Source organism: Tasmannia lanceolata, unplaced genomic scaffold (assembly GCF_043159265.1).
Source record: "Tasmannia lanceolata isolate RefF3 unplaced genomic scaffold, GAP_Taslan_0.1 ptg000003l, whole genome shotgun sequence".
NCBI classification, from domain to species: domain Eukaryota; kingdom Viridiplantae; phylum Streptophyta; class Magnoliopsida; order Canellales; family Winteraceae; genus Tasmannia; species Tasmannia lanceolata.
The window spans coordinates 31,624,738-31,646,904 of NW_027518680.1; the positions used below are offsets into that span (position 1 = coordinate 31,624,738).

At 47.6% G+C, this 22,167-nt stretch overlaps 31 non-coding genes across 31 annotated transcripts; all 31 read left to right on the forward strand.

The window, feature by feature from the left end:
• Positions 1-351: 351 nt before the first annotated feature.
• LOC143873713 (5S ribosomal RNA) lies at positions 352-470 on the forward strand. Its single transcript, XR_013248415.1, has one exon. It is a non-coding gene; the product is annotated as a 5S ribosomal RNA (ribosomal RNA).
• Positions 471-1,065: 595 nt separating this feature from the next.
• Positions 1,066-1,184, forward strand: LOC143873403 (5S ribosomal RNA). The gene has a single exon (XR_013248113.1). It is a non-coding gene; the product is annotated as a 5S ribosomal RNA (ribosomal RNA).
• A 605-nt stretch (positions 1,185-1,789) lies between these two features.
• On the forward strand, positions 1,790-1,908 carry LOC143873714 (5S ribosomal RNA). The gene has a single exon (XR_013248416.1). It is a non-coding gene; the product is annotated as a 5S ribosomal RNA (ribosomal RNA).
• Positions 1,909-2,503: 595 nt separating this feature from the next.
• LOC143873404 (5S ribosomal RNA) lies at positions 2,504-2,622 on the forward strand. The gene has a single exon (XR_013248114.1). It is a non-coding gene; the product is annotated as a 5S ribosomal RNA (ribosomal RNA).
• Positions 2,623-3,227: 605 nt separating this feature from the next.
• On the forward strand, positions 3,228-3,346 carry LOC143873976 (5S ribosomal RNA). Its single transcript, XR_013248668.1, has one exon. It is a non-coding gene; the product is annotated as a 5S ribosomal RNA (ribosomal RNA).
• Positions 3,347-3,943: 597 nt separating this feature from the next.
• LOC143872477 (5S ribosomal RNA) lies at positions 3,944-4,062 on the forward strand. The gene has a single exon (XR_013247223.1). It is a non-coding gene; the product is annotated as a 5S ribosomal RNA (ribosomal RNA).
• A 597-nt stretch (positions 4,063-4,659) lies between these two features.
• On the forward strand, positions 4,660-4,778 carry LOC143872478 (5S ribosomal RNA). The gene has a single exon (XR_013247224.1). It is a non-coding gene; the product is annotated as a 5S ribosomal RNA (ribosomal RNA).
• Positions 4,779-5,374: 596 nt separating this feature from the next.
• On the forward strand, positions 5,375-5,493 carry LOC143872480 (5S ribosomal RNA). The gene has a single exon (XR_013247226.1). It is a non-coding gene; the product is annotated as a 5S ribosomal RNA (ribosomal RNA).
• Positions 5,494-6,090: 597 nt separating this feature from the next.
• LOC143872481 (5S ribosomal RNA) lies at positions 6,091-6,209 on the forward strand. The gene has a single exon (XR_013247227.1). It is a non-coding gene; the product is annotated as a 5S ribosomal RNA (ribosomal RNA).
• Positions 6,210-6,806: 597 nt separating this feature from the next.
• On the forward strand, positions 6,807-6,925 carry LOC143872482 (5S ribosomal RNA). The gene has a single exon (XR_013247228.1). It is a non-coding gene; the product is annotated as a 5S ribosomal RNA (ribosomal RNA).
• Positions 6,926-7,522: 597 nt separating this feature from the next.
• On the forward strand, positions 7,523-7,641 carry LOC143873715 (5S ribosomal RNA). Its single transcript, XR_013248418.1, has one exon. It is a non-coding gene; the product is annotated as a 5S ribosomal RNA (ribosomal RNA).
• A 597-nt stretch (positions 7,642-8,238) lies between these two features.
• Positions 8,239-8,357, forward strand: LOC143872483 (5S ribosomal RNA). The gene has a single exon (XR_013247229.1). It is a non-coding gene; the product is annotated as a 5S ribosomal RNA (ribosomal RNA).
• Positions 8,358-8,954: 597 nt separating this feature from the next.
• On the forward strand, positions 8,955-9,073 carry LOC143873061 (5S ribosomal RNA). Its single transcript, XR_013247785.1, has one exon. It is a non-coding gene; the product is annotated as a 5S ribosomal RNA (ribosomal RNA).
• A 597-nt stretch (positions 9,074-9,670) lies between these two features.
• On the forward strand, positions 9,671-9,788 carry LOC143875265 (5S ribosomal RNA). Its single transcript, XR_013249923.1, has one exon. It is a non-coding gene; the product is annotated as a 5S ribosomal RNA (ribosomal RNA).
• A 597-nt stretch (positions 9,789-10,385) lies between these two features.
• LOC143872484 (5S ribosomal RNA) lies at positions 10,386-10,504 on the forward strand. The gene has a single exon (XR_013247230.1). It is a non-coding gene; the product is annotated as a 5S ribosomal RNA (ribosomal RNA).
• Positions 10,505-11,101: 597 nt separating this feature from the next.
• LOC143873717 (5S ribosomal RNA) lies at positions 11,102-11,220 on the forward strand. The gene has a single exon (XR_013248420.1). It is a non-coding gene; the product is annotated as a 5S ribosomal RNA (ribosomal RNA).
• Positions 11,221-11,815: 595 nt separating this feature from the next.
• LOC143873405 (5S ribosomal RNA) lies at positions 11,816-11,934 on the forward strand. The gene has a single exon (XR_013248115.1). It is a non-coding gene; the product is annotated as a 5S ribosomal RNA (ribosomal RNA).
• A 605-nt stretch (positions 11,935-12,539) lies between these two features.
• On the forward strand, positions 12,540-12,658 carry LOC143874914 (5S ribosomal RNA). The gene has a single exon (XR_013249584.1). It is a non-coding gene; the product is annotated as a 5S ribosomal RNA (ribosomal RNA).
• A 597-nt stretch (positions 12,659-13,255) lies between these two features.
• LOC143872485 (5S ribosomal RNA) lies at positions 13,256-13,374 on the forward strand. Its single transcript, XR_013247231.1, has one exon. It is a non-coding gene; the product is annotated as a 5S ribosomal RNA (ribosomal RNA).
• A 597-nt stretch (positions 13,375-13,971) lies between these two features.
• On the forward strand, positions 13,972-14,090 carry LOC143872487 (5S ribosomal RNA). The gene has a single exon (XR_013247232.1). It is a non-coding gene; the product is annotated as a 5S ribosomal RNA (ribosomal RNA).
• A 596-nt stretch (positions 14,091-14,686) lies between these two features.
• On the forward strand, positions 14,687-14,805 carry LOC143872488 (5S ribosomal RNA). The gene has a single exon (XR_013247233.1). It is a non-coding gene; the product is annotated as a 5S ribosomal RNA (ribosomal RNA).
• Positions 14,806-15,402: 597 nt separating this feature from the next.
• LOC143872489 (5S ribosomal RNA) lies at positions 15,403-15,521 on the forward strand. Its single transcript, XR_013247234.1, has one exon. It is a non-coding gene; the product is annotated as a 5S ribosomal RNA (ribosomal RNA).
• Positions 15,522-16,118: 597 nt separating this feature from the next.
• LOC143872490 (5S ribosomal RNA) lies at positions 16,119-16,237 on the forward strand. Its single transcript, XR_013247235.1, has one exon. It is a non-coding gene; the product is annotated as a 5S ribosomal RNA (ribosomal RNA).
• A 597-nt stretch (positions 16,238-16,834) lies between these two features.
• On the forward strand, positions 16,835-16,953 carry LOC143873718 (5S ribosomal RNA). Its single transcript, XR_013248421.1, has one exon. It is a non-coding gene; the product is annotated as a 5S ribosomal RNA (ribosomal RNA).
• Positions 16,954-17,550: 597 nt separating this feature from the next.
• Positions 17,551-17,669, forward strand: LOC143872492 (5S ribosomal RNA). Its single transcript, XR_013247237.1, has one exon. It is a non-coding gene; the product is annotated as a 5S ribosomal RNA (ribosomal RNA).
• Positions 17,670-18,266: 597 nt separating this feature from the next.
• Positions 18,267-18,385, forward strand: LOC143873062 (5S ribosomal RNA). Its single transcript, XR_013247786.1, has one exon. It is a non-coding gene; the product is annotated as a 5S ribosomal RNA (ribosomal RNA).
• A 597-nt stretch (positions 18,386-18,982) lies between these two features.
• LOC143875267 (5S ribosomal RNA) lies at positions 18,983-19,100 on the forward strand. The gene has a single exon (XR_013249924.1). It is a non-coding gene; the product is annotated as a 5S ribosomal RNA (ribosomal RNA).
• Positions 19,101-19,696: 596 nt separating this feature from the next.
• Positions 19,697-19,815, forward strand: LOC143873814 (5S ribosomal RNA). The gene has a single exon (XR_013248512.1). It is a non-coding gene; the product is annotated as a 5S ribosomal RNA (ribosomal RNA).
• A 596-nt stretch (positions 19,816-20,411) lies between these two features.
• LOC143872493 (5S ribosomal RNA) lies at positions 20,412-20,530 on the forward strand. Its single transcript, XR_013247238.1, has one exon. It is a non-coding gene; the product is annotated as a 5S ribosomal RNA (ribosomal RNA).
• Positions 20,531-21,127: 597 nt separating this feature from the next.
• On the forward strand, positions 21,128-21,246 carry LOC143873719 (5S ribosomal RNA). The gene has a single exon (XR_013248422.1). It is a non-coding gene; the product is annotated as a 5S ribosomal RNA (ribosomal RNA).
• Positions 21,247-21,843: 597 nt separating this feature from the next.
• On the forward strand, positions 21,844-21,962 carry LOC143872494 (5S ribosomal RNA). The gene has a single exon (XR_013247239.1). It is a non-coding gene; the product is annotated as a 5S ribosomal RNA (ribosomal RNA).
• Positions 21,963-22,167: the final 205 nt, after the last annotated feature.

Genomic DNA, 22,167 nt, shown 5'->3' on the forward strand with positions numbered 1-22,167 from the left:
TTTAGATTCAGTGACGTACAAGCTATAGCGGATGAGTTTACTAGTGGATGAAAGTCATGAATCCGGTCGGAAGGTGTTTACTGGCCGTGAGCTACCCTTGGTGCACAAATATCGTTCCGACGATAACTTTTGATCCGCCCGTCAGATCGTGGCGATTCTTATATTGATTCGGGGGTACTCGGGAAGATTAATCGCGCGATGACAGCCTTGGCGGTCATCCGGCTTTCCGACATGCTCGGATCGTCCATCCGGTGTCATCTAGCAGGATTTTTTCGCACTTTCATTTAAACGGACTTCGTACGACAATGCGAGTGGAAACTCTTTATTACTTTGACAATGGAGAGGCATGCTGGGTGCGATCATACCAGCACAAATGCACTGGATCCCATCAGAACTCCGAAGTTAAGCGTGCTTGGGCGAGAGTAGTACTAGGATGGGTGACCTCCTGGGAAGTCCAAGTGTTGCACCCCTGTCACTTTTTTCGGCTATCTACCACTTTTTTCGAACAATCTTTCGGTTCTGGAACATCGATGCGAACTGAAACGCACGTTTAGTGCGTCGCCTCCTACGTTTCGGTTCGGATCTTTTTATTTTCTTCCGGATGGTGAATTCAAAGACGTCCGGTCTTTATTATGGCGGGGTGATAGTGTCGTTTGATTCGATAAACGGAATTCGTTCTGACATTTCATTTGCGGTCAAATTATAGCGGGGGTTTGTTCAGATTGAGTGACGTACAGGCTATAGCGGATGAGTGTACTAGTGGATGCGAGTCATGAATCCGGTCGGAAGGTGTTTACTGGCCGTGAGCTACCCTTGGTGCACAAATATCGTTCCGACGATAACTTTTGATCCGCCCGTCAGATCGTGGCGATTCTTATATTGATTCGGGGGTACTCAGGAAGATTAATCGCGCTGACAGCCCTGGCGGTCATCCGGCTTTCCGACATGCTCGGATCGTCCATCCGGTGTCATCTAGCAGGAATTTTTCGCACTTTCATTTAAACGGACTTCGTACGACAATGCGAGTGGAAACTCTTTATTACTTTGACAATGGAGAGGCATGCTGGGTGCGATCATACCAGCACAAATGCACTGGATCCCATCAGAACTCTGAAGTTAAGCGTGCTTGGGCGAGAGTAGTACTAGGATGGGTGACCTCCTGGGAAGTCCTCGTGTTGCACCCCTGTCACTTTTTTCGGCTATCTACCACTTTTTTCGAACAATCTTTCGGTTCTGGAACATCGATGCGAACTGAAACGCACGTTTAGTGCGTCGCCTCCTACGTTTCGGTTCGGATCTTTTTATTTTCTTCCGGATGGTGAATTCAAAGACGTCCGGTCTTTATTATGGCGGGGTGATAGTGTCGTTTGATTCGATAAACGGAATTCGTTCTGACATTTCATTTGCGGTCAAATTATAGCGGGGGTTTGTTCAGATTCAGTGACGTACAGGCTATAGCGGATGAGTGTACTAGTGGATGCGAGTCATGAATCCGGTCGGAAGGTGTTTACTGGCCGTGAGCTACCCTTGGTGCACAAATATCGTTCCGACGATAACTTTTGATCCGCCCGTCAGATCGTGGCGATTCTTATATTGATTCGGGGGTACTCGGGAAGATTCATCGCGCGATGACAGCCCTAGCGCCCTAGCGGTCATCCGGCTTTCCGACATGCTCGGATCGTCCATCCGGTGTCATCTAGCAGGATTTTTTCGCACTTTCATTTAAACGGACTTCGTACGACAATGCGAGTGGAAACTCTTTATTACTTTGACAATGGAGAGGCATGCTGGGTGCGATCATACCAGCACAAATGCACTGGATCCCATCAGAACTCCGAAGTTAAGCGTGCTTGGGCGAGAGTAGTACTAGGATGGGTGACCTCCTGGGAAGTCCAAGTGTTGCACCCCTGTCACTTTTTTCGGCTATCTACCACTTTTTTCGAACAATCTTTCGGTTCTGGAACATCGATGCGAACTGAAACGCACGTTTAGTGCGTCGCCTCCTACGTTTCGGTTCGGATCTTTTTATTTTCTTCCGGATGGTGAATTCAAAGACGTCCGGTCTTTATTATGGCGGGGTGATAGTGTCGTTTGATTCGATAAACGGAATTCGTTCTGACATTTCATTTGCGGTCAAATTATAGCGGGGGTTTGTTCAGATTGAGTGACGTACAGGCTATAGCGGATGAGTGTACTAGTGGATGCGAGTCATGAATCCGGTCGGAAGGTGTTTACTGGCCGTGAGCTACCCTTGGTGCACAAATATCGTTCCGACGATAACTTTTGATCCGCCCGTCAGATCGTGGCGATTCTTATATTGATTCGGGGGTACTCAGGAAGATTAATCGCGCTGACAGCCCTGGCGGTCATCCGGCTTTCCGACATGCTCGGATCGTCCATCCGGTGTCATCTAGCAGGATTTTTTCGCACTTTCATTTAAACGGACTTCGTACGACAATGCGAGTGGAAACTCTTTATTACTTTGACAATGGAGAGGCATGCTGGGTGCGATCATACCAGCACAAATGCACTGGATCCCATCAGAACTCTGAAGTTAAGCGTGCTTGGGCGAGAGTAGTACTAGGATGGGTGACCTCCTGGGAAGTCCTCGTGTTGCACCCCTGTCACTTTTTTCGGCTATCTACCACTTTTTTCGAACAATCTTTCGGTTCTGGAACATCGATGCGAACTGAAACGCACGTTTAGTGCGTCGCCTCCTACGTTTCGGTTCGGATCTTTTTATTTTCTTCCGGATGGTGAATTCAAAGACGTCCGGTCTTTATTATGGCGGGGTGATAGTGTCGTTTGATTCGATAAACGGAATTCGTTCTGACATTTCATTTGCGGTCAAATTATAGCGGGGGTTTGTTCAGATTCAGTGACGTACAGGCTATAGCGGATGAGTGTACTAGTGGATGCGAGTCATGAATCCGGTCGGAAGGTGTTTACTGGCCGTGAGCTACCCTTGGTGCACAAATATCGTTCCGACGATAACTTTTGATCCGCCCGTCAGATCGTGGCGATTCTTATATTGATTCGGGGGTACTCGGGAAGATTCATCGCGCGATGACAGCCCTAGCGCCCTAGCGGTCATCCGGCTTTCCGACATGCTCGGATCGTCCATCCGGTGTCATCTAGCAGGATTTTTTCGCACTTTCATTTAAACGGACTTCGTACGACAATGCGAGTGGAAACTCTTTATTACTTTGACAATGGAGAGGCATGCTGGGTGCGATCATACCAGCACAAATGCACTGGATCCCATCAGAACTCCGAAGTTAAGCGTGCTTGGGCGAGAGTAGTGCTAGGATGGGTGACCTCCTGGGAAGTCCTCGTGTTGCACCCCTGTCACTTTTTTCGGCTATCTACCACTTTTTTCGAACAATCTTTCGGTTCTGGAACATCGATGCGAACTGAAACGCACGTTTAGTGCGACGCCTCCTACGTTTCGGTTGTGATCTTTTTATTTTCTGCCGGATAGTGAATTCAAATACGTCCGGTCTTTATTATGGCGGGGTGATAGTGTCGTTTGATTCGATAAACGGAATTCGTTCTGACATTTCATTTGCGGTCAAATTATAGCGGGGGTTTGTTTAGATTCAGTGACGTACACGCTATAGCGGATGAGTGTACTAGTGGATGAAAGTCATGAATCCGGTCGGAAGGTGTTTACTGGCCGTGAGCTACCCTTGGTGCACAAATATCGTTCCGACGATAACTTTTGATCCGCCCGTCAGATCGTGGCGATTCTTATATTGATTCGGGGGTACTCGGGAAGATTAATCGCGCGATGACAGCCCTGGCAGTCATCCGGCTTTCCGACATGCTCGGATCGTCCATCCGGTGTCATCTAGCAGGATTTTTTCGCACTTTCATTTAAACGGACTTCGTACGACAATGCGAGTGGAAACTCTTTATTACTTTTACAATGGAGAGGCATGCTGGGTGCGATCATACCAGCACAAATGCACTGGATCCCATCAGAACTCCGAAGTTAAGCGTGCTTGGGCGAGAGTAGTACTAGGATGGGTGACCTCCTGGGAAGTCCTCGTGTTGCACCCCTGTCACTTTTTTCGGCTATCTACCACTTTTTTCGAACAATCTTTCGGTTCTGGAACATCGATGCGAACTGAAACGCACGTTTAGTGCGACGCCTCCTACGTTTCGGTTGGGGTCTTTTTATTTTCTGCCGGATAGTGAATTCAAATACGTCCGGTCTTTATTATGGCGGGGTGATAGTGTCGTTTGATTCGATAAACGGAATTCGTTCTAACATTTCATTTGCGGTCAAATTATAGCGGGGGTTTGTTTAGATTCAGTGACGTACAAGCTATAGCGGATGAGTGTACTAGTGGATGAAAGTCATGAATCCGGTCGGAAGGTGTTTACTGGCCGTGAGCTACCCATGGTGCACAAATATCGTTCCGACGATAACTTTTGATCCGCCCGTCAGATCGTGGCGATTCTTATATTGATTCGGGGGTACTCGGGAAGATTAATCGCGCGATGACAGCCTTGGCGGTCATCCGGCTTTCCGACATGCTCGGATCGTCCATCCGGTGTCATCTAGCAGGATTTTTTCGCACTTTGATTTAAACGGACTTCGTACGACAATGCGAGTGGAAACTCTTTATTACTTTGACAATGGAGAGGCATGCTGGGTGCGATCATACCAGCACAAATGCACTGGATCCCATCAGAACTCCGAAGTTAAGCGTGCTTGGGCGAGAGTAGTACTAGGATGGGTGACCTCCTGGGAAGTCCTCGTGTTGCACCCCTGTCACTTTTTTCGGCTATCTACCACTTTTTTCGAACAATCTTTCGGTTCTGGAACATCGATGCGAACTGAAACGCACGTTTAGTGCGTCGCCTCCTACGTTTCGGTACGGATCTTTTTATTTTCTTCCGGATGGTGAATTCAAAGACGTCCGGTCTTTATTATGGCGGGGTGATAGTGTCGTTTGATTCGATAAACGGAATTCGTTCTGACATTTCATTTGCGGTCAAATTATAGCGGGGGTTTGTTTAGATTCAGTGACGTACATGCTATAGCGGATGAGTGTACTAGTGGATGCGAGTTATGAATCCGGTCGGAAGGTGTTTACTGGCCGTGAGCTACCCTTGGTGCACAAATATCGTTTCGACGATAACTTTTGATCCGCCCGTCAGATCGTGGCGATTCTTATATTGATTCGGGGGTACTCGGGAAGATTAATCGCGCGATGACAGCCCTAGCGGTCATCCGGCTTTCCGACATGCTCGGATCGTCCATCCGTATCATCTAGCAGGATTTTTTCGCACTTTCATTTAAACGGACTTCGTACGACAATGCGAGTGGAAACTCTTTATTACTTTGACAATGGAGAGGCATGCTGGGTGCGATCATACCAGCACAAATGCACTGGATCCCATCAGAACTCCGAAGTTAAGCGTGCTTGGGCGAGAGTAGTACTAGGATGGGTGACCTCCTGGGAAGTCCTCGTGTTGCACCCCTGTCACTTTTTTCGGCTATCTACCACTTTTTTCGAACAATCCTTCGGTTCTGGAACATCGATGCGAACTGAAACGCACGTTTAGTGCGACGCCTCCTACGTTTCGGTTGGGATCTTTTTATTTTCTGCCGGATAGTGAATTCAAATACGTCCGGTCTTTATTATGGCGGGGTGATAGTGTCGTTTGATTCGATAAACGGAATTCGTTCTAACATTTCATTTGCGGTCAAATTATAGCGGGGGTTTGTTTAGATTCAGTGACGTACAAGCTATAGCGGATGAGTGTACTAGTGGATGAAAGTCATGAATCCGGTCGGAAGGTGTTTACTGGCCGTGAGCTACCCTTGGTGCACAAATATCGTTCCGACGATAACTTTTGATCCGCCCGTCAGATCGTGGCGATTCTTATATTGATTCGGGGGTACTCAGGAAGATTAATCGCGCGATGACAGCCCTGGCGGTCATCCGGCTTTCCGACATGCTCGGATCGTCCATCCGGTGTCATCTAGCAGGATTTTTTCGCACTTTCATTTAAACGGACTTCGTACGACAATGCGAGTGGAAACTCTTTATTACTTTGACAATGGAGAGGCATGCTGGGTGCGATCATACCAGCACAAATGCACTGGATCCCATCAGAACTCCGAAGTTAAGCGTGCTTGGGCGAGAGTAGTACTAGGATGGGTGACCTCCTGGGAAGTCCTCGTGTTGCACCCCTGTCACTTTTTTCGGCTATCTACCACTTTTTTCGAACAATCTTTCGGTTCTGGAACATCGATGCGAACTGAAACGCACGTTTAGTGCGTCGCCTCCTACGTTTCGGTACGGATCTTTTTATTTTCTTCCGGATGGTGAATTCAAAGACGTCCGGTCTTTATTATGGCGGGGTGATAGTGTCGTTTGATTCGATAAACGGAATTCGTTCTGACATTTCATTTGCGGTCAAATTATAGCGGGGGTTTGTTTAGATTCAGTGACGTACAGGCTATAGCGGATGAGTGTACTAGTGGATGCGAGTCATGAATCCGGTCGGAAGGTGTTTACTGGCCGTGAGCTACCCTTGGTGCACAAATATCGTTTCGACGATAACTTTTGATCCGCCCGTCAGATCGTGGCGATTCTTATATTGATTCGGGGGTACTCGAGAAGATTAATCGCGCGATGACAGCCCTGGCGGTCATCCGGCTTTCCGACATGCTCGGATCGTCCATCCGGTGTCATCTAGCAGAATTTTTTTGCACTTTCATTTAAACGGACTTCGTACGACAATGCGAGTGGAAACTCTTTATTACTTTGACAATGGAGAGGCATGCTGGGTGCGATCATACCAGCACAAATGCACTGGATCCCATCAGAACTCCGAAGTTAAGCGTGCTTGGGCGAGAGTAGTACTAGGATGGGTGACCTCCTGGGAAGTCCTCGTGTTGCACCCCTGTCACTTTTTTCGGCTATCTACCACTTTTTTCGAACAATCTTTCGGTTCTGGAACATCGATGCGAACTGAAACGCACGTTTAGTGCGACGCCTCCTACGTTTCGGTTGGGATCTTTTTATTTTCTGCCGGATAGTGAATTCAAATACGTCCGGTCTTTATTATGGCGGGGTGATAGTGTCGTTTGATTCGATAAACGGAATTCGTTCTGACATTTCATTTGCGGTCAAATTATAGCGGGGGTTTGTTTAGATTCAGTGACGTACAAGCTATAGCGGATGAGTGTACTAGTGGATGAAAGTCATGAATCCGGTCGGAAGGTGTTTACTGGCCGTGAGCTACCCTTGGTGCACAAATATCGTTCCGACGATAACTTTTGATCCGCCCGTCAGATCGTGGCGATTCTTATATTGATTCGGGGGTACTCGGGAAGATTAATCGCGCGATGACAGCCTTGGCGGTCATCCGGCTTTCCGACATGCTCGGATCGTCCATCCTGTGTCATCTAGCAGGATTTTTTCGCACTTTCATTTAAACGGACTTCGTACGACAATGCGAGTGGAAACTCTTTATTACTTTGACAATGGAGAGGCATGCTGGGTGCGATCATACCAGCACAAATGCACTGGATCCCATCAGAACTCCGAAGTTAAGCGTGCTTGGGCGAGAGTAGTACTAGGATGGGTGACCTCCTGGGAAGTCCAAGTGTTGCACCCCTGTCACTTTTTTCGGCTATCTACCACTTTTTTCGAACAATCTTTCGGTTCTGGAACATCGATGCGAACTGAAACGCACGTTTAGTGCGTCGCCTCCTACGTTTCGGTTCGGATCTTTTTATTTTCTTCCGGATGGTGAATTCAAAGACGTCCGGTCTTTATTATGGCGGGGTGATAGTGTCGTTTGATTCGATAAACGGAATTCGTTCTGACATTTCATTTGCGGTCAAATTATAGCGGGGGTTTGTTCAGATTCAGTGACGTACAGGCTATAGCGGATGAGTGTACTAGTGGATGCGAGTCATGAATCCGGTCGGAAGGTGTTTACTGGCCGTGAGCTACCCTTGGTGCACAAATATCGTTCCCACGATAACTTTTGATCCGCCCGTCAGATCGTAGCGATTCTTATATTGATTCGGGGGTACTCGGGAAGATTAATCGCGCGATGACAGCCCTTGCGGTCATACGGCTTCCCGACATGCTCGGATCGTCCATCCGGTGTCATCTAGCAGGATTTTTTCGCACTTTCATTTAAACGGACTTCGTACGACAATGCGAGTGGAAACTCTTTATTACTTTGACAATGGAGAGGCATGCTGGGTGCGATCATACCAGCACAAATGCACTGGATCCCATCAGAACTCCGAAGTTAAGCGTGCTTGGGCGAGAGTAGTACTAGGATGGGTGACCTCCTGGGAAGTCCTCGTGTTGCACCCCTGTCACTTTTTTCGGCTATCTACCACTTTTTTCGAACAATCTTTCGGTTCTGGAACATCGATGCGAACTGAAACGCACGTTTAGTGCGTCGCCTCCTACGTTTCGGTACGGATCTTTTTATTTTCTTCCGGATGGTGAATTCAAAGACGTCCGGTCTTTATTATGGCGGGGTGATAGTGTCGTTTGATTCGATAAACGGAATTCGTTCTGACATTTCATTTGCGGTCAAATTATAGTGGGGGTTTGTTCAGATTCAGTGACGTACAGGCTATAGCGGATGAGTGTACTAGTGGATGCGAGTCATGAATCCGGTCGGAAGGTGTTTACTGGCCGTGAGCTACCCTTGGTGCACAAATATCGTTCCAACGATAACTTTTGATCCGCCCGTCAGATCGTAGCGATTCTTATATTGATTCGGGGGTACTCGGGAAGATTAATCGCGTGATGACAGCCCTTGCGGTCATACGGCTTCCCGACATGCTCGGATCGTCCATCCGGTGTCATCTAGCAGGATTTTTTCGCACTTTCATTTAAACGGACTTCGTACGACAATGCGAGTGGAAACTCTTTATTACTTTGACAATGGAGAGGCATGCTGGGTGCGATCATACCAGCACAAATGCACTGGATCCCATCAGAACTCCGAAGTTAAGCGTGCTTGGGCGAGAGTAGTACTAGGATGGGTGACCTCCTGAGAAGTCCTCGTGTTGCACCCCTGTCACTTTTTTCGGCTATCTACCACTTTTTTCGAACAATCTTTCGGTTCTGGAACATCGATGCGAACTGAAACGCACGTTTAGTGCGACACCTTCTACGTTTCGGTTCGGATCTTTTTATTTTCTGCCGGATAGTGAATTCAAATACGTCCGGTCTTTATTATGGCGGGGTGATAGTGTCGTTTGATTCGATAAACGGAATTCGTTCTGACATTTCATTTGCGGTCAAATTATAGCGGGGGTTTGTTTAGATTCAGTGACGTACAAGCTATAGCGGATGAGTGTACTAGTGGATGAAAGTCATGAATCCGGTCGGAAGGTGTTTACTGGCCGTGAGCTACCCATGGTGCACAAATATCGTTCCGACGATAACTTTTGATCCGCCCGTCAGATCGTGGCGATTCTTATATTGATTCGGGGGTACTCGGGAAGATTAATCGCGCGATGACAGCCTTGGCGGTCATCCGGCTTTCCGACATGCCCGGATCGTCCATCCGGTGTCATCTAGCAGGATTTTTTCGCACTTTGATTTAAACGGACTTCGTACGACAATGCGAGTGGAAACTCTTTATTACTTTGACAATGGAGAGGCATGCTGGGTGCGATCATACCAGCACAAATGCACTGGATCCCATCAGAACTCCGAAGTTAAGCGTGATTGTCGAGAGTAGTACTAGGATGGGTGACCTCCTGGGAAGTCCTCGTGTTGCACCCCTGTCACTTTTTTCGGCTATCTACCACTTTTTTCGAACAATCTTTCGGTTCTGGAACATAGATGCGAACTGAAACGCACGTTTAGTGCGTCGCCTCCTACGTTTCGGTACGGATCTTTTTATTTTCTTCCGGATGGTGAATTCAAAGACGTCCGGTCTTTATTATGGCGGGGTGATAGTGTCGTTTGATTCGATAAACGGAATTCGTTCTGACATTTCATTTGCGGTCAAATTATAGCGGGGGTTTGTTTAGATTCAGTGACGTACAGGCTATAGCGGATGAGTGTACTAGTGGATGCGAGTCATGAATCCGGTCGGAAGGTGTTTACTGGCCGTGAGCTACCCTTGGTGCACAAATATCGTTTCGACGATAACTTTTGATCCGCCCGTCAGATCGTGGCGATTCTTATATTGATTCGGGGGTACTCGAGAAGATTAATCGCGCGATGACAGCCCTGGCGGTCATCCGGCTTTCCGACATGCTCGGATCGTCCATCCGGTGTCATCTAGCAGGATTTTTTTGCACTTTCATTTAAACGGACTTCGTACGACAATGCGAGTGGAAACTCTTTATTACTTTGACAATGGAGAGGCATGCTGGGTGCGATCATACCAGCACAAATGCACTGGATCCCATCAGAACTCCGAAGTTAAGCGTGCTTGGGCGAGAGTAGTACTAGGATGGGTGACCTCCTGGGAAGTCCTCGTGTTGCACCCCTGTCACTTTTTTCGGCTATCTACCACTTTTTTCGAACAATCTTTCGGTTCTGGAACATCGATGCGAACTGAAACGCACGTTTAGTGCGACGCCTCCTACGTTTCGGTTGGGATCTTTTTATTTTCTGCCGGATAGTGAATTCAAATACGTCCGGTCTTTATTATGGCGGGGTGATAGTGTCGTTTGATTCGATAAACGGAATTCGTTCTGACATTTCATTTGCGGTCAAATTATAGCGGGGGTTTGTTTAGATTCAGTGACGTACAAGCTATAGCGGATGAGTTTACTAGTGGATGAAAGTCATGAATCCGGTCGGAAGGTGTTTACTGGCCGTGAGCTACCCTTGGTGCACAAATATCGTTCCGACGATAACTTTTGATCCGCCCGTCAGATCGTGGCGATTCTTATATTGATTCGGGGGTACTCGGGAAGATTAATCGCGCGATGACAGCCTTGGCGGTCATCCGGCTTTCCGACATGCTCGGATCGTCCATCCGGTGTCATCTAGCAGGATTTTTTCGCACTTTCATTTAAACGGACTTCGTACGACAATGCGAGTGGAAACTCTTTATTACTTTGACAATGGAGAGGCATGCTGGGTGCGATCATACCAGCACAAATGCACTGGATCCCATCAGAACTCCGAAGTTAAGCGTGCTTGGGCGAGAGTAGTACTAGGATGGGTGACCTCCTGGGAAGTCCAAGTGTTGCACCCCTGTCACTTTTTTCGGCTATCTACCACTTTTTTCGAACAATCTTTCGGTTCTGGAACATCGATGCGAACTGAAACGCACGTTTAGTGCGTCGCCTCCTACGTTTCGGTTCGGATCTTTTTATTTTCTTCCGGATGGTGAATTCAAAGACGTCCGGTCTTTATTATGGCGGGGTGATAGTGTCGTTTGATTCGATAAACGGAATTCGTTCTGACATTTCATTTGCGGTCAAATTATAGCGGGGGTTTGTTCAGATTGAGTGACGTACAGGCTATAGCGGATGAGTGTACTAGTGGATGCGAGTCATGAATCCGGTCGGAAGGTGTTTACTGGCCGTGAGCTACCCTTGGTGCACAAATATCGTTCCGACGATAACTTTTGATCCGCCCGTCAGATCGTGGCGATTCTTATATTGATTCGGGGGTACTCAGGAAGATTAATCGCGCTGACAGCCCTGGCGGTCATCCGGCTTTCCGACATGCTCGGATCGTCCATCCGGTGTCATCTAGCAGGATTTTTTCGCACTTTCATTTAAACGGACTTCGTACGACAATGCGAGTGGAAACTCTTTATTACTTTGACAATGGAGAGGCATGCTGGGTGCGATCATACCAGCACAAATGCACTGGATCCCATCAGAACTCTGAAGTTAAGCGTGCTTGGGCGAGAGTAGTACTAGGATGGGTGACCTCCTGGGAAGTCCTCGTGTTGCACCCCTGTCACTTTTTTCGGCTATCTACCACTTTTTTCGAACAATCTTTCGGTTCTGGAACATCGATGCGAACTGAAACGCACGTTTAGTGCGTCGCCTCCTACGTTTCGGTTCGGATCTTTTTATTTTCTTCCGGATGGTGAATTCAAAGACGTCCGGTCTTTATTATGGCGGGGTGATAGTGTCGTTTGATTCGATAAACGGAATTCGTTCTGACATTTCATTTGCGGTCAAATTATAGCGGGGGTTTGTTCAGATTCAGTGACGTACAGGCTATAGCGGATGAGTGTACTAGTGGATGCGAGTCATGAATCCGGTCGGAAGGTGTTTACTGGCCGTGAGCTACCCTTGGTGCACAAATATCGTTCCGACGATAACTTTTGATCCGCCCGTCAGATCGTGGCGATTCTTATATTGATTCGGGGGTACTCGGGAAGATTCATCGCGCGATGACAGCCCTAGCGCCCTAGCGGTCATCCGGCTTTCCGACATGCTCGGATCGTCCATCCGGTGTCATCTAGCAGGATTTTTTCGCACTTTCATTTAAACGGACTTCGTACGACAATGCGAGTGGAAACTCTTTATTACTTTGACAATGGAGAGGCATGCTGGGTGCGATCATACCAGCACAAATGCACTGGATCCCATCAGAAGTCCGAAGTTAAGCGTGCTTGGGCGAGAGTAGTGCTAGGATGGGTGACCTCCTGGGAAGTCCTCGTGTTGCACCCCTGTCACTTTTTTAGGCTATCTACCACTTTTTTCGAACAATCTTTCGGTTCTGGAACATCGATGCGAACTGAAACGCACGTTTAGTGCGACGCCTCCTACGTTTCGGTTGTGATCTTTTTATTTTCTGCCGGATAGTGAATTCAAATACGTCCGGTCTTTATTATGGCGGGGTGATAGTGTCGTTTGATTCGATAAACGGAATTCGTTCTGACATTTCATTTGCGGTCAAATTATAGCGGGGGTTTGTTTAGATTCAGTGACGTACACGCTATAGCGGATGAGTGTACTAGTGGATGAAAGTCATGAATCCGGTCGGAAGGTGTTTACTGGCCGTGAGCTACCCTTGGTGCACAAATATCGTTCCGACGATAACTTTTGATCCGCCCGTCAGATCGTGGCGATTCTTATATTGATTCGGGGGTACTCGGGAAGATTAATCGCGCGATGACAGCCCTGGCAGTCATCCGGCTTTCCGACATGCTCGGATCGTCCATCCGGTGTCATCTAGCAGGATTTTTTCGCACTTTCATTTAAACGGACTTCGTACGACAATGCGAGTGGAAACTCTTTATTACTTTTACAATGGAGAGGCATGCTGGGTGCGATCATACCAGCACAAATGCACTGGATCCCATCAGAACTCCGAAGTTAAGCGTGCTTGGGCGAGAGTAGTACTAGGATGGGTGACCTCCTGGGAAGTCCTCGTGTTGCACCCCTGTCACTTTTTTCGGCTATCTACCACTTTTTTCGAACAATCTTTCGGTTCTGGAACATCGATGCGAACTGAAACGCACGTTTAGTGCGACGCCTCCTACGTTTCGGTTGGGGTCTTTTTATTTTCTGCCGGATAGTGAATTCAAATACGTCCGGTCTTTATTATGGCGGGGTGATAGTGTCGTTTGATTCGATAAACGGAATTCGTTCTAACATTTCATTTGCGGTCAAATTATAGCGGGGGTTTGTTTAGATTCAGTGACGTACAAGCTATAGCGGATGAGTGTACTAGTGGATGAAAGTCATGAATCCGGTCGGAAGGTGTTTACTGGCCGTGAGCTACCCATGGTGCACAAATATCGTTCCGACGATAACTTTTGATCCGCCCGTCAGATCGTGGCGATTCTTATATTGATTCGGGGGTACTCGGGAAGATTAATCGCGCGATGACAGCCTTGGCGGTCATCCGGCTTTCCGACATGCTCGGATCGTCCATCCGGTGTCATCTAGCAGGATTTTTTCGCACTTTGATTTAAACGGACTTCGTACGACAATGCGAGTGGAAACTCTTTATTACTTTGACAATGGAGAGGCATGCTGGGTGCGATCATACCAGCACAAATGCACTGGATCCCATCAGAACTCCGAAGTTAAGCGTGCTTGGGCGAGAGTAGTACTAGGATGGGTGACCTCCTGGGAAGTCCTCGTGTTGCACCCCTGTCACTTTTTTCGGCTATCTACCACTTTTTTCGAACAATCTTTCGGTTCTGGAACATCGATGCGAACTGAAACGCACGTTTAGTGCGTCGCCTCCTACGTTTCGGTACGGATCTTTTTATTTTCTTCCGGATGGTGAATTCAAAGACGTCCGGTCTTTATTATGGCGGGGTGATAGTGTCGTTTGATTCGATAAACGGAATTCGTTCTGACATTTCATTTGCGGTCAAATTATAGCGGGGGTTTGTTTAGATTCAGTGACGTACAGGCTATAGCGGATGAGTGTACTAGTGGATGCGAGTTATGAATCCGGTCGGAAGGTGTTTACTGGCCGTGAGCTACCCTTGGTGCACAAATATCGTTTCGACGATAACTTTTGATCCGCCCGTCAGATCGTGGCGATTCTTATATTGATTCGGGGGTACTCGGGAAGATTAATCGCGCGATGACAGCCCTAGCGGTCATCCGGCTTTCCGACATGCTCGGATCGTCCATCCGTATCATCTAGCAGGATTTTTTCGCACTTTCATTTAAACGGACTTCGTACGACAATGCGAGTGGAAACTCTTTATTACTTTGACAATGGAGAGGCATGCTGGGTGCGATCATACCAGCACAAATGCACTGGATCCCATCAGAACTCCGAAGTTAAGCGTGCTTGGGCGAGAGTAGTACTAGGATGGGTGACCTCCTGGGAAGTCCTCGTGTTGCACCCCTGTCACTTTTTTCGGCTATCTACCACTTTTTTCGAACAATCCTTCGGTTCTGGAACATCGATGCGAACTGAAACGCACGTTTAGTGCGACGCCTCCTACGTTTCGGTTGGGATCTTTTTATTTTCTGCCGGATAGTGAATTCAAATACGTCCGGTCTTTATTATGGCGGGGTGATAGTGTCGTTTGATTCGATAAACGGAATTCGTTCTAACATTTCATTTGCGGTCAAATTATAGCGGGGGTTTGTTTAGATTCAGTGACGTACAAGCTATAGCGGATGAGTGTACTAGTGGATGAAAGTCATGAATCCGGTCGGAAGGTGTTTACTGGCCGTGAGCTACCCTTGGTGCACAAATATCGTTCCGACGATAACTTTTGATCCGCCCGTCAGATCGTGGCGATTCTTATATTGATTCGGGGGTACTCAGGAAGATTAATCGCGCGATGACAGCCCTGGCGGTCATCCGGCTTTCCGACATGCTCGGATCGTCCATCCGGTGTCATCTAGCAGGATTTTTTCGCACTTTCATTTAAACGGACTTCGTACGACAATGCGAGTGGAAACTCTTTATTACTTTGACAATGGAGAGGCATGCTGGGTGCGATCATACCAGCACAAATGCACTGGATCCCATCAGAACTCCGAAGTTAAGCGTGCTTGGGCGAGAGTAGTACTAGGATGGGTGACCTCCTGGGAAGTCCTCGTGTTGCACCCCTGTCACTTTTTTCGGCTATCTACCACTTTTTTCGAACAATCTTTCGGTTCTGGAACATCGATGCGAACTGAAACGCACGTTTAGTGCGTCGCCTCCTACGTTTCGGTACGGATCTTTTTATTTTCTTCCGGATGGTGAATTCAAAGACGTCCGGTCTTTATTATGGCGGGGTGATAGTGTCGTTTGATTCGATAAACGGAATTCGTTCTGACATTTCATTTGCGGTCAAATTATAGCGGGGGTTTGTTTAGATTCAGTGACGTACAGGCTATAGCGGATGAGTGTACTAGTGGATGCGAGTCATGAATCCGGTCGGAAGGTGTTTACTGGCCGTGAGCTACCCTTGGTGCACAAATATCGTTTCGACGATAACTTTTGATCCGCCCGTCAGATCGTGGCGATTCTTATATTGATTCGGGGGTACTCGAGAAGATTAATCGCGCGATGACAGCCCTGGCGGTCATCCGGCTTTCCGACATGCTCGGATCGTCCATCCGGTGTCATCTAGCAGAATTTTTTTGCACTTTCATTTAAACGGACTTCGTACGACAATGCGAGTGGAAACTCTTTATTACTTTGACAATGGAGAGGCATGCTGGGTGCGATCATACCAGCACAAATGCACTGGATCCCATCAGAACTCCGAAGTTAAGCGTGCTTGGGCGAGAGTAGTACTAGGATGGGTGACCTCCTGGGAAGTCCTCGTGTTGCACCCCTGTCACTTTTTTCGGCTATCTACCACTTTTTTCGAACAATCTTTCGGTTCTGGAACATCGATGCGAACTGAAACGCACGTTTAGTGCGACGCCTCCTACGTTTCGGTTGGGATCTTTTTATTTTCTGCCGGATAGTGAATTCAAATACGTCCGGTCTTTATTATGGCGGGGTGATAGTGTCGTTTGATTCGATAAACGGAATTCGTTCTGACATTTCATTTGCGGTCAAATTATAGCGGGGGTTTGTTTAGATTCAGTGACGTACAAGCTATAGCGGATGAGTGTACTAGTGGATGAAAGTCATGAATCCGGTCGGAAGGTGTTTACTGGCCGTGAGCTACCCTTGGTGCACAAATATCGTTCCGACGATAACTTTTGATCCGCCCGTCAGATCGTGGCGATTCTTATATTGATTCGGGGGTACTCGGGAAGATTAATCGCGCGATGACAGCCTTGGCGGTCATCCGGCTTTCCGACATGCTCGGATCGTCCATCCGGTGTCATCTAGCAGGATTTTTTCGCACTTTCATTTAAACGGACTTCGTACGACAATGCGAGTGGAAACTCTTTATTACTTTGACAATGGAGAGGCATGCTGGGTGCGATCATACCAGCACAAATGCACTGGATCCCATCAGAACTCCGAAGTTAAGCGTGCTTGGGCGAGAGTAGTACTAGGATGGGTGACCTCCTGGGAAGTCCAAGTGTTGCACCCCTGTCACTTTTTTCGGCTATCTACCACTTTTTTCGAACAATCTTTCGGTTCTGGAACATCGATGCGAACTGAAACGCACGTTTAGTGCGTCGCCTCCTACGTTTCGGTTCGGATCTTTTTATTTTCTTCCGGATGGTGAATTCAAAGACGTCCGGTCTTTATTATGGCGGGGTGATAGTGTCGTTTGATTCGATAAACGGAATTCGTTCTGACATTTCATTTGCGGTCAAATTATAGCGGGGGTTTGTTCAGATTCAGTGACGTACAGGCTATAGCGGATGAGTGTACTAGTGGATGCGAGTAATGAATCCGGTCGGAAGGTGTTTACTGGCCGTGAGCTACCCTTGGTGCACAAATATCGTTCCCACGATAACTTTTGATCCGCCCGTCAGATCGTAGCGATTCTTATATTGATTCGGGGGTACTCGGGAAGATTAATCGCGCGATGACAGCCCTTGCGGTCATACGGCTTCCCGACATGCTCGGATCGTCCATCCGGTGTCATCTAGCAGGATTTTTTCGCACTTTCATTTAAACGGACTTCGTACGACAATGCGAGTGGAAACTCTTTATTACTTTGACAATGGAGAGGCATGCTGGGTGCGATCATACCAGCACAAATGCACTGGATCCCATCAGAACTCCGAAGTTAAGCGTGCTTGGGCGAGAGTAGTACTAGGATGGGTGACCTCCTGGGAAGTCCTCGTGTTGCACCCCTGTCACTTTTTTCGGCTATCTACCACTTTTTTCGAACAATCTTTCGGTTCTGGAACATCGATGCGAACTGAAACGCACGTTTAGTGCGTCGCCTCCTACGTTTCGGTACGGATCTTTTTATTTTCTTCCGGATGGTGAATTCAAAGACGTCCGGTCTTTATTATGGCGGGGTGATAGTGTCGTTTGATTCGATAAACGGAATTCGTTCTGACATTTCATTTGCGGTCAAATTATAGTGGGGGTTTGTTCAGATTCAGTGACGTACAGGCTATAGCGGATGAGTGTACTAGTGGATGCGAGTCATGAATCCGGTCGGAAGGTGTTTACTGGCCGTGAGCTACCCTTGGTGCACAAATATCGTTCCAACGATAACTTTTGATCCGCCCGTCAGATCGTAGCGATTCTTATATTGATTCGGGGGTACTCGGGAAGATTAATCGCGTGATGACAGCCCTTGCGGTCATACGGCTTCCCGACATGCTCGGATCGTCCATCCGGTGTCATCTAGCAGGATTTTTTCGCACTTTCATTTAAACGGACTTCGTACGACAATGCGAGTGGAAACTCTTTATTACTTTGACAATGGAGAGGCATGCTGGGTGCGATCATACCAGCACAAATGCACTGGATCCCATCAGAACTCCGAAGTTAAGCGTGCTTGGGCGAGAGTAGTACTAGGATGGGTGACCTCCTGAGAAGTCCTCGTGTTGCACCCCTGTCACTTTTTTCGGCTATCTACCACTTTTTTCGAACAATCTTTCGGTTCTGGAACATCGATGCGAACTGAAACGCACGTTTAGTGCGACACCTCCTACGTTTCGGTTCGGATCTTTTTATTTTCTGCCGGATAGTGAATTCAAATACGTCCGGTCTTTATTATGGCGGGGTGATAGTGTCGTTTGATTCGATAAACGGAATTCGTTCTGACATTTCATTTGCGGTCAAATTATAGCGGGGGTTTGTTTAGATTCAGTGACGTACAAGCTATAGCGGATGAGTGTACTAGTGGATGAAAGTCATGAATCCGGTCGGAAGGTGTTTACTGGCCGTGAGCTACCCATGGTGCACAAATATCGTTCCGACGATAACTTTTGATCCGCCCGTCAGATCGTGGCGATTCTTATATTGATTCGGGGGTACTCGGGAAGATTAATCGCGCGATGACAGCCTTGGCGGTCATCCGGCTTTCCGACATGCTCGGATCGTCCATCCGGTGTCATCTAGCAGGATTTTTTCGCACTTTGATTTAAACGGACTTCGTACGACAATGCGAGTGGAAACTCTTTATTACTTTGACAATGGAGAGGCATGCTGGGTGCGATCATACCAGCACAAATGCACTGGATCCCATCAGAACTCCGAAGTTAAGCGTGATTGTCGAGAGTAGTACTAGGATGGGTGACCTCCTGGGAAGTCCTCGTGTTGCACCCCTGTCACTTTTTTCGGCTATCTACCACTTTTTTCGAACAATCTTTCGGTTCTGGAACATAGATGCGAACTGAAACGCACGTTTAGTGCGTCGCCTCCTACGTTTCGGTACGGATCTTTTTATTTTCTTCCGGATGGTGAATTCAAAGACGTCCGGTCTTTATTATGGCGGGGTGATAGTGTCGTTTGATTCGATAAACGGAATTCGTTCTGACATTTCATTTGCGGTCAAATTATAGCGGGGGTTTGTTTAGATTCAGTGACGTACAGGCTATAGCGGATGAGTGTACTAGTGGATGCGAGTTATGAATCCGGTCGGAAGGTGTTTACTGGCCGTGAGCTACCCTTGGTGCACAAATATCGTTTCGACGATAACTTTTGATCCGCCCGTCAGATCGTGGCGATTCTTATATTGATTCGGGGGTACTCGGGAAGATTAATCGCGCGATGACAGCCCTGGCGGTCATCCGGCTTTCCGACATGCTCGGATCGTCCATCCGTATCATCTAGCAGGATTTTTTCGCACTTTCATTTAAACGGACTTCGTACGACAATGCGAGTGGAAACTCTTTATTACTTTGACAATGGAGAGGCATGCTGGGTGCGATCATACCAGCACAAATGCACTGGATCCCATCAGAACTCCGAAGTTAAGCGTGCTTGGGCGAGAGTAATACTAGGATGGGTGACCTCCTGGGAAGTCCTCGTGTTGCACCCCTGTCACTTTTTTCGGCTATCTACCACTTTTTTCGAACAATCTTTCGGTTCTGGAACATCGATGCGAACTGAAACGCACGTTTAGTGCGACGCCTCCTACGTTTCGGTTGGGATCTTTTTATTTTCTGCCGGATAGTGAATTCAAATACGTCCGGTCTTTATTATGGCGGGGTGATAGTGTCGTTTGATTCGATAAACGGAATTCGTTCTGACATTTCATTTGCGGTCAAATTATAGCGGGGGTTTGTTTAGATTCAGTGACGTACAAGCTATAGCGGATGAGTGTACTAGTGGATGAAAGTCATGAATCCGGTCGGAAGGTGTTTACTGGCCGTGAGCTACCCTTGGTGCACAAATATCGTTCCGACGATAACTTTTGATCCGCCCGTCAGATCGTGGCGATTCTTATATTGATTCGGGGGTACTCAGGAAGATTAATCGCGCGATGACAGCCCTGGCGGTAATCCGCTTTCCGACATGCTCGGATCGTCCATCCGGTGTCATCTAGCAGGATTTTTTCGCACTTTCATTTAAACGGACTTCGTACGACAATGCGAGTGGAAACTCTTTATTACTTTGACAATGGAGAGGCATGCTGGGTGCGATCATACCAGCACAAATGCACTGGATCCCATCAGAACTCCGAAGTTAAGCGTGCTTGGGCGAGAGTAGTACTAGGATGGGTGACCTCCTGGGAAGTCCTCGTGTTGCACCCCTGTCACTTTTTTCGGCTATCTACCACTTTTTTCGAACAATCTTTCGGTTCTGGAACATCGATGCGAACTGAAACGCACGTTTAGTGCGACGCCTCCTACGTTTCGGTTGGGATCTTTTTATTTTCTGCCGGATAGTGAATTCAAATACGTCCGGTCTTTATTATGGCGGGGTGATAGTGTCGTTTGATTCGATAAACGGAATTCGTTCTGACATTTCATTTGCGGTCAAATTATAGCGGGGGTTTGTTTAGATTCAGTGACGTACAAGCTATAGCGGATGAGTGTACTAGTGGATGAAAGTCATGAATCCGGTCGGAAGGTGTTTACTGGCCGTGAGCTACCCTTGGTGCACAAATATCGTTCCGACGATAACTTTTGATCCGCCCGTCAGATCGTGGCGATTCTTATATTGATTCGGGGGTACTCGGGAAGATTAATCGCGCGATGACAGCCTTGGCGGTCATCCGGCTTTCCGACATGCTCGGATCGTCCATCCTGTGTCATCTAGCAGGATTTTTTCGCACTTTCATTTAAACGGACTTCGTACGACAATGCGAGTGGAAACTCTTTATTACTTTGACAATGGAGAGGCATGCTGGGTGCGATCATACCAGCACAAATGCACTGGATCCCATCAGAACTCCGAAGTTAAGCGTGCTTGGGCGAGAGTAGTACTAGGATGGGTGACCTCCTGGGAAGTCCAAGTGTTGCACCCCTGTCACTTTTTTCGGCTATCTACCACTTTTTTCGAACAATCTTTCGGTTCTGGAACATCGATGCGAACTGAAACGCACGTTTAGTGCGTCGCCTCCTACGTTTCGGTTCGGATCTTTTTATTTTCTTCCGGATGGTGAATTCAAAGACGTCCGGTCTTTATTATGGCGGGGTGATAGTGTCGTTTGATTCGATAAACGGAATTCGTTCTGACATTTCATTTGCGGTCAAATTATAGCGGGGGTTTGTTCAGATTCAGTGACGTACAGGCTATAGCGGATGAGTGTACTAGTGGATGCGAGTAATGAATCCGGTCGGAAGGTGTTTACTGGCCGTGAGCTACCCTTGGTGCACAAATATCGTTCCCACGATAACTTTTGATCCGCCCGTCAGATCGTAGCGATTCTTATATTGATTCGGGGGTACTCGGGAAGATTAATCGCGCGATGACAGCCCTTGCGGTCATACGGCTTCCCGACATGCTCGGATCGTCCATCCGGTGTCATCTAGCAGGATTTTTTCGCACTTTCATTTAAACGGACTTCGTACGACAATGCGAGTGGAAACTCTTTATTACTTTGACAATGGAGAGGCATGCTGGGTGCGATCATACCAGCACAAATGCACTGGATCCCATCAGAACTCCGAAGTTAAGCGTGCTTGGGCGAGAGTAGTACTAGGATGGGTGACCTCCTGGGAAGTCCTCGTGTTGCACCCCTGTCACTTTTTTCGGCTATCTACCACTTTTTTCGAACAATCTTTCGGTTCTGGAACATCGATGCGAACTGAAACGCACGTTTAGTGCGTCGCCTCCTACGTTTCGGTACGGATCTTTTTATTTTCTTCCGGATGGTGAATTCAAAGACGTCCGGTCTTTATTATGGCGGGGTGATAGTGTCGTTTGATTCGATAAACGGAATTCG